At 48.5% G+C, this 7573-nt stretch overlaps 1 protein-coding gene across 4 annotated transcripts in view; it reads left to right on the top strand.

The window, feature by feature from the left end:
* The window catches only part of NOS1AP (nitric oxide synthase 1 adaptor protein), a 255913-nt gene that overhangs the window by 33764 nt on the left and 214576 nt on the right, over window positions 1-7573 (top strand). The window lies entirely within an intron of this gene.

Below are 7573 nucleotides of genomic sequence, written 5' to 3'. Positions count from 1 at the left end.
AGTCATGGGCACGGACTGAAGCTGCTGTCCACAGGCAGAATTTCGTCCTCAGGAGTCCTCAGCTCTACTCTTGAGGCCTTTCAGCTCCTTGAAACAGGCTCCTCCAGATGATCTAGAATCACCTTTACTTAAGGAGGACTGTGGACCTTAATCACATGTGCAAACTACCTTCACAACAGCACGTAGTTTAGTGTCTGATAGGATGGCTGGGGACTTTATCTTGGCCAAGACCTTTCCCCGTGACTCAGTTAGGAGTACTTGCTGGGGCGGGGTGCTAGCTTCTGTTGCATCCATCTGTCTGTCTCTGGTCTGATCCACGCAGCAGCGCCCTCCCAGGCTTCTCCGTAACGGACGCTGAATGACTTCTCCCAGGTCCCAGAATGGCCAAGGTCCTTGTTCTATCTCCTTTGGGAAGAAAAAGCCATTTGTTTTGTTTGCTTTTTTTCATGCAACAGATGTTTTCAGGTGTCCCCCATGAGCTGGCGATTTATCTATGTACCAGAGATCTAGCAGTGAGCAAGACAAACATGATCCCTGCTCCTTCAGAGCCTTACAGACGGGCCTGGGTGTTGGGGATGTGGGCAGAGGAAAGGAGAATAACAAAGAGCCTTATAAATGGAAACAGGCTGAGTTCAGATAGTGCTAAGGGTATTGAGGAAACACAGCAGGATGCTGTGACTAAATCTGGTCCCTTCCTGAGTTCAGATAATGACTTCCGAGTTGTGTGATGTTGGGCAAGTTCCTGTACCTTGGTGAGCCTCTCTTCTGTCCAGGAGAAAAATCGCAGATATTTGTACCTGTTTTGGGACCATTACAGGTTTTTGGGGAAGAGGCCCAAGGAAGCTGAATTGTCCAGAAATCCTTTGGGATGGTTGGAGTTTGGCTCCTCAGAGTGTGGCTTATGGTCCAGCATCAATGTCGCTGGAGATCTTGTTAGAAATACTCTCAGGCTCTGTCCTAGACCCACCGAGTTAAGTCTGCATTTTACCAAGATCCCCAGGTGACTTGTTTGTCAACTACAGTTTGAGAGACACAAGGCAGAGAGGCTGAGGGCAGCTCAGAGGCTGATAGAGGAACTCGTGTAAAACCTTGGATTCAGGAGGGAAATGGGGAGAAAAGCATTCAGAAGGTCCGTTCTACCGGTTTTCTCCTGAGTGAGGTCAGCCTGTGAAGAAGGGACTGCTAAGAAACCAGCTTAGTCCCCAGATTGCCAGTTTATTATTACATCATCACGGGAGGTCAGTCCCAAGCCCGTGCGCTGGTGTCTTGGTGTCAGATGCACAAAGTAGAAGGCCGTGTGAGGAGGAGAGGATCCAGAAACTGGAATTCGGGCTGCCACGGCTGGATGGACCCTCCTCCTCCGCTTCAGGAATGTTCCCCTTGGAGGTCTAGGTGCACGCCAAGCCCTGGCCTCCAGCGTGTGGCCTGCTGACATGGCCACCGCCCCCTTCTCCTGAGGCCGGCGGAGGGCTCCCCTCTGTGTGCCAGCCACGGTGTCCCCATCTCCCTCTGTAGTTGTGACTCTTAGGACTGTGGGGTGCTGCTCCCCTTGTATTCTTGATGCCTTGTGGGAGGTGACTCGATCCTCTGTCTGTGTTTCCGGAACAGGCTGCTTCCTGGTGAATTTGCGGGAACAGCGAACCCGATCCGTGGGAGGCCTGTTCAGTGTGCTTTGTCTCCAGGAGGGCAAACCTTTCTCCCTTGGGCATTGCTGAGTCCTGTGTTTACTCCAGCTACAGCTTAGAAAGTTCTCGGGTGAGCTGGTGGCTTAATAGGATAGCTTCCTAGTATGGTAGCTTGAAATCTGTTCTCCTTGGGCAGGACTGTGGTAGCTGTGGGGCTTTCTTTCAGAAAGATTTGTGTCCCAGAGATGACGCGTGGGAAAACGACAACTGGGCAGGCAGAGGACCGGCGTGGTTGGTGACTGAACACGTTAGCATTCTGATTTGTTGACTTGGGTGCTGATCCAGGACAGGTGGGGCTCTTAGAAGTTGCCCCGTGCGGTGTGAGGACAGCTTCGCTCCCTCACGCCCTCTCTCCCCGCTAGCATCCTCTGTGACAAGTACAGTTTCCTCCAACACTTGCCCCCCGTGTGTTTTGAGGTTCCCACGTAGACCTGTGGTTTCTTTGGGGGGTAAGCCTGTCTTTCATTGTGTCTGAATCACAGTTAAACCCACTTCATTGTCAAAGTTCCTCGAGCTCTCCTGCAGCTTCTTGCAGATCTACACGCCACCACGCCATGGAGGAAGATGGGAGTTAAAAGTGCCTCCGTGGACAGCATTAATCCATGTCTGGGGCCTTATCTAATCAGAAAATGCTGGCTTCGGTTTCCTGGGGATGGGAGCTCATTTTGTGCATCTTGTTCTGTTTGCGTTGGCGGTCCCTCCAGATGCTGCAGGCTTCCATATGTCCGCCCCGTCTTTATCAGATTTGTGTCGGGCCGTGGCAACTAGATGTGTGCATGGATTTCCTTGCTGAGCTGAAACGGATCGCGATCTGGGTCTGACACGAGAGCCGACTTCTTGGGAGCTGTTTTGTTTGTTTGTTCGTTCGTTTAAACTGATAGATTTTTGCCAGGTAATTTATCACGAATTTTTCCTTCTGTAGACAGGGAGGTATGAACTCATGTGCCCTAGTGTTTGTCCTTCCTTGTTTGAGGGGAAGGGAGGGGAGCGTGGGGAAGCCCACGGACCCTGGCAGCTCAGAACCTCGAACTCCTTGGATCCCCAGCCGCCCCTCAGATGGGTCTGCTGACCTCCTTCCTTTGGGCCCCTCAGATGGGACTGCTGACCTCCTTCCTCCGGGCCTTTGAGACAGGTCGCGGAGTCCACTGGTGAACAAATGGGCCACTGTGCTCGGAATGAAAAGAGGGGCTGGTGCCCTGAGTGCACCTTGTCAGGCTGCTGCTAGGAGACCCTTAGGTTCTCCCTTGCACTGAGGGCCCTCCTGGGAGCAGTTGCTGGGGCCATCCCCCTCCTGCCCTTGGGAAGGTTCTGTGCAGATGAAGCTGCCTGGCCTGGCACGCGTGTGCGTCACATGGGTATGTGCGCTTATACGTGTGAACACAGAAGGGGCTCTCACTGCCCCCTGGTAGCCTTCAAGACCCATCAGGGGTTCTTGCTATCTGAGGGTGGACAAGTCCATGTACCCTTTGTCGGCCTCCACTTTCTTATCACACAGGAGTCCGCGAACCTTATTCTCTCCTCCAGGTTCTGGCACGTCCTACGGTCCTTCTTCGCAGTGGTGTTAGGAGAAGACAGAAAAAGAATGAAATATTCCATCAACACCGGTTGCTTAGCAGGTGCTTTGCCTTGCTGATACTCCAGTTGACTCTTCATTTAAAAAAAAAAAGGAAACCGCTCTTGGCCTCCTGTTTTTCCTGCAAGATGGATCCGTATTTGTAGAACCCTTATGTCTCCCCACCGGTTTACAGTCACTTGGCAGTTTTGAATTTGCTCCTCATGTACTGAACACCCACTGTGTGTCCAGGGCTATGCACGAGGTTGGGGGCTGAGGTGGGGGTGAGTATGTGTTCGCTGGCGATGAGTCCGCGCTCTGCTCAGTCCTTTTGAGTCATGGGCCCCGTGGAAATCTAACAAAAGCTCTGGTCTCTCTTCTCCAAAAACTCCTAAACCGAACCTAGCATCTCCTTTCAGGGGGTCCCTGGGGCTTGTGAGAACGTTCACGGGGATTCCTAGGACCTCAACGTAGGAGCCACTTATCTTGATGATGGCACAAGTCATGTAGGAGCTGCCTGGTAATCTGTTGTCCTCTGCATTTTGGGGAAGTAGGGGTACTACTCTCTAGACCCTCACAGCATGTTCCTCTTCTTTTTTTTTTTTAAAACAGGGTTTTTTTGTTTTTTTTTTTTAAGATTTTATTTATTTATTTGACAGAGCGAGAGAGAGCTAGAGCAGGAACACAAGCAGGGGGAGTGGGAGAGGGAGAGGCAGGCTTCCTGCTGAGCAGGGAGCCCGATGTGGGACTCGATCCCAGGACCCTGGGACCATGACCTGAGCCGAAGGCAGATGCTTAACGACTGAGCCACCCAGGCGCCCCGCATGTTCCTCTTCTTAAGAAAAATCTAGAAACTAGACCATTTCACTGTCCGAATAACCAGAAGAGGGTCTGCTCGGAGTCCAAGAAGGGGGAGAATCTTTGTCAGAAGCCCGTGAGGGAGGGCAGGGAGAGGTTTGGAGGAAGTCTACCAGACACTCCAGAGCGGTCTTTACCTTCCTCCGGTTCGTGCCTGACACGGGCGATGTGCCGTCTGCCTCACGGGGAAGGATTTGCTCCGTGGCCCCAGTGTGCAGACAGTGAGCCTGCGTGCCTGCAGGTCCCCAAGGGCTGAACGGGGATGTCCCTGCTTTCAGTTTCTGTTTACATGGAGCTGACGTCGCTGGGTTGGCTCCACATTCTACAAAAGCCAAAAACCAAACCAAAACACCAAATGGCAAAAATAAGCAAAGGACTTGGATTGCTGCTGTTCATTTTTTTATTTAAAAATTGCCAGCATAGGGAAGCCTGGGGGGCTCAGTTGGGGAAGCGGCTGCCTTCGGCTCAGGTCATGATCCCAGGGTTCTGGGATCGGGCTCCCTGCTCAGTGGCGAGCCTGCTTCTCCCTCTGCCTCTCCCCCTGCTTCTGCTCTCTCTCTCTCTCAAATCTTTAAAAAAAAAAAAAAAAAACCAAATTGCCAGCATGAACAGGGTTCAGTCAGCGTCAGTAGGAACCTACTTGTGTGACTTTTAATTAAAAATTATGTGAAAGCAGTGATGGGGATGAAGAGGACACTCACGACAAACACGGAGTGACGTATAGTTGAACCACTGTAGTGTAGGCTTGAAACTAATACAACACAGTATGCTAACTGTCCTAGAATTAAAATTAAAAATTTAATAAAATGGTACACCCACACACACAGAATCACGTGAGTCTCCCTGCTCCGTTCTGCAGCGGCAGCTTTCTCGTGGGTTCTGGAGCACTTAGCCTCCAGGGCTAAGGAATCTCCATCTTTGTGAGTGTGGGAGGGTGGAGAAGGTATTCTTGTTGGCGAGGGGGTTTGCGGAGGCATTTGGGATTGCCTAGAGTTGCCCTCCGAAGACGTGGAGAGGGAAACATACCGGGGGTCCTTGGCCTGTTGGACAGGAAACGGAGGGCGTAGGGGAGGCAGTGGGGATGCTAATAGCCGGTGTATGGCCAGAGAGACCAGTGTGAACCTATTCCATGAGTTATAGGATGTCTCCTCTGCTGCTGGTGGGAGCATAAATTAGTCCAACCTTAAGAAAGCCATTTAATTTTTGGGGGCTCCTGGGTGGCTCAGTCGCTTAAGTGTCCAGCTCTTGGTTTCAGCTTGGGTCATGATCTCAGGGTGGTGAGATTGAGCCCTGTGTTGGGTTCCGTGCTCAGTGCAGAGTCTGCTTGGGTTTCTCCTGTCCCTCTACCCCTCCCCCCTGCATGCTCTCTGTCTCTAAAATAAATCTTTAAGAATGAAATTCGATTTTATATGTGTATACATACATGTGTATGTGGACATATATGTAGATACTTCAACATTTTTCTACCCTTTCACCAAATAATTCCTGCTTCTGGGGATCTATCCTAAAGAAATAGAAGGGATTTTGTGCATGATTTTTTCAGCCCAGTTTTCCAATAGTGAAAGGTGGAAGGACAGCTTAAGGACTCATAACTGAGGACTATGTTCTGCAAGTGACAGTTGATTCAGACGATGGACATTTGTACAGTTGTTAAGCTTGTTGATGAATGGGAAAACAAGGAAAGAATTGGGGATCTGGTGCAGGAGATGAGGGAAGAATCCTTTCAGATCCTGCCGCTGCATTCCGCGCCCCCCCCCCATACCTTTTAACAGGTGCTTCTCCACATTCTCCATGTAGAACCCGTGTGCCTTTGTGCCTTGATCTGCCCGCTGCATTCCTCAGCAGTCTGCCTGCCACTCCAGACTCTGGCAGAAATGTTGGTGCCGTGCTCTCTGATCCCCGTGTTCCTCTCTTGGATACGGGTTTCCCACTGACTGCAACTCCAGGGCAGAACTCTTCCTGAGGAGTTCTGCCAAAGGATCCGTGCAGAGCCCCATCGGGATTGGGGCATAGTGAGAGGCCTTTCTGCTAAAGGACTTGGAACTTCAGGATTTTTTCCATTTAAAGGACTGCCTTTGAAAGGAGTAGACTGATCTGTTCAGAGTTTGAGGGAGTCCTTAGTCCAGCTTCCTCATATTGCCAGTGGGGAAACTGAGGCCAAGTGACGCGCTCTGAATCTCATAGCTGGTAGTAACAAGTGCGCCTCCTCCCTTTGACAGAGGAGGACTGTGGAGGACACTGGCTTAGCCCGTTATGAGCCGTGTGACCCCGCGAAAAATCTGAGCGTCTTAGTGGGTGCGTTTGTAAATTGGAGGTTATGAGGTGTTTAGCACCGTGTCTGCCATATGTTAAGTGTATCTACTATAAACAAAATAACAGTGAAAGTCAGTAATTTTTATTCTTAAGGAGGCTTCTATCATTGTTTGGACCTTCTGGGGATGTAGAACACTCTCCTGTTTAGGGATGTGGGATAATTGTTCAGATAATGTCCGCACGTGAGAGACATAAAGCAATAATTCAGTGTTTGTAGTTAAGGTGGAATAACCCATTTCTAAACGGGACCATTTGAAACAAACACTTTATAATGTAGGTAAACCTCTATTTTAAGATAAGCTTGTATTTGAAAGCTGGAATCTATCAACAGATAAATTAGTGATTACCATAATTACAAATGACTTTGTCACTTTGCAAAACAATTTCAAAATATGTTTTTTTTCAACGTATGTTTAAGTCTGATCGAATATTATAAAATTATTCACTGATGGTTTTCCCTTCTAAATAATTAGGAAAATGAAGACGATGTAAAGCAGGACATTAATCTGTTAAGTTAAAATTGTTTCCTAATGATGGAATAAATGTCCAGAAAGCATGCTTTCAGTTTTCAGTGTTTAGAAATCCTAATGCTAGAAAATAAACTATGGGTAGGCATATAAGAAAATGAGAATTAACTGTTTTAATTTTTATTCCATACAGATTGTCCATAAATCTTCAATTATTGGGGAGAATAGTGAGCCCTCCAGAATCCAAGGTCCTATTGTAGTAGGTCTTTGGGAAGTCTATTTTAAGAAATTTTATTATGAAAAAATTATACACAAAACTAGAGCGGGTAATGTAATGAACCTTTGAATACTCATCACCTAGATTGAATTGTCTTTAAGATTTTGCCACATTTGCTTTATCTATAACATGTTCCCATATTTTGTTGAAGTATTTTAATGTAAGTCATGAGATCCTGTTTCCCCACTATATCCTAGAATATGAATCTCCATAAAAAAGGGGACTGTTCTTACACACCTATGAAAATTAGCAACAAAATCCGTGTACATAGTCCTTTAAATTTCCCTGGTTATCTTCAGATGTCTTTTTATACTTAGTTTGTTGGGATAAAGATCCAAATACAGTACATGCATTGCATGGGGTGGTTAGGACTCTGGGCTATTATCTAGAGTGGATGCGGGGGGGGGGGGGGGGGGGGGGG

This window comes from Leptonychotes weddellii, chromosome 6, assembly GCF_054177405.1.
Source record: "Leptonychotes weddellii isolate Sample4059 chromosome 6, ASM5417740v2, whole genome shotgun sequence".
Classification (NCBI taxonomy): domain Eukaryota; kingdom Metazoa; phylum Chordata; class Mammalia; order Carnivora; family Phocidae; genus Leptonychotes; species Leptonychotes weddellii.
Note: the sequence above shows the minus strand (reverse complement) of the source record. Positions and strands in the feature narration are given on the sequence as shown.